At 41.8% G+C, this 1,297-nt stretch overlaps 1 pseudogene; it reads right to left on the bottom strand.

Moving 5' to 3' along the window:
- Positions 1–260: 260 nt before the first annotated feature.
- On the bottom strand, positions 261–374 carry LOC114218130 (U4 spliceosomal RNA; annotated as a pseudogene).
- Between the last annotated feature and the right edge of the window lie 923 nt (positions 375–1,297).

The following is a 1,297-nucleotide window of genomic DNA, read 5'->3' as shown; positions in this document are numbered from 1 at the left end:
GTTCCTTTATGAGAACTCGTCTTTCTCCATCCTTCTAGCCTCTTACTGCAACAAACCAATATTTGTGAAACAATATGCACAAGCCAGGCTTGTGTGTACCATCCTCAGAAAACCATTTGCAAACCTGGGATATGATTTATCGTTATACTTAATATTTATTATTTCATTATTAAACTTTAATTTCATGCCAAGAGAATGAAAAACTAAATTTGGTATGAGGCTTGTGGAGAGCCTTGTACCACTCTAATACCACCTCTGGTACAATCTTTTATATTTCAAGTTATCACGGCAGGGTACTGGGAAAAATTTTCAATTAGCAATCATTGCACCTTGGATAAACCTCATTGGCTACAATACTGTCACTGCACAAAGCTATAATCCTTTATATTTCAAACCTTGTTAAAAGTGTGTCTAGGGGCACTACAGGAAAAAAAACTGAGGGATGCTGAAGGGGAGGGGGGATGGGGTAAGTGGGTGATAAGCATTAAAAAGGGCACTTGATATAAAAAAAAAAAATGTGTCTGGGGCACCTGGGTGGTTCAGTCAATTGGGCGGCTGACTCTTGATTTAGGCTCAGGCCCTGATCTCAGGGTTGTGGAAGGAACCCCGCATCAGACTCCATGCTCAGTGGGGAGTCTGCTTGAGATTCTCTCTCTCTCTGCCCCTCCCTTCCCCGCATGCACTCTCTCTAAAAAATAAATAAATTGATCTTTTTTTTAAGTGTGTCTAAAATAATTTGGCTCACTTTCCTGCTTTTGCTACATACAAAATAGTGGCCATATCAGCAGGTACTCAGTATGTTGACTATTACATTTTTTAGGACTCTTGGTTGCAAGTGACAAACACCCACCTGAAAGCAACTTGAAGAAAAAAGAAAGTATTGCCTTTGATAGCTTAGGTAGCTCACTGACTAAATCTAAGAAAAAGCTGCAGAATCTGAGAAATCAGGGAAGACCACCACCAACACACCTTACCTACTGGGATTTCAACTTGTTTCTGCTTCTCTTTATGAGTTAGTTTCATACATTGTTATTATATATCATCCTCTCCGTGGGGTGGGAAACATGTCACCCCAGTCAGAGTTTGGCTGCTTCCTTTCCACTCACGTTGCTTTTTCCCCATGTCCGAGTAGCAAGAACAAGGAATGATTCTGTTTGGTGGGGAGATGAGATATTTCACTGGGTCAGGCCTGGGCCAGAGAGAGAGATCTGCTATCATAATAAAGAATATGGCAAATCGGGCGCCTGAGTGGCTCAGTTGGTTAAGCGACTGCCTTCGGCTCAGGTCATGATCCTGG

This window comes from Eumetopias jubatus, unplaced genomic scaffold (assembly GCF_037043125.1).
Source record: "Eumetopias jubatus isolate StellerSeaLion01/CBP00866 unplaced genomic scaffold, mEumJub1_p1.0 scaffold_11, whole genome shotgun sequence".
In the NCBI taxonomy this organism is placed as follows: domain Eukaryota; kingdom Metazoa; phylum Chordata; class Mammalia; order Carnivora; family Otariidae; genus Eumetopias; species Eumetopias jubatus.
This window is presented reverse-complemented; position numbering and strand designations above follow the sequence as displayed.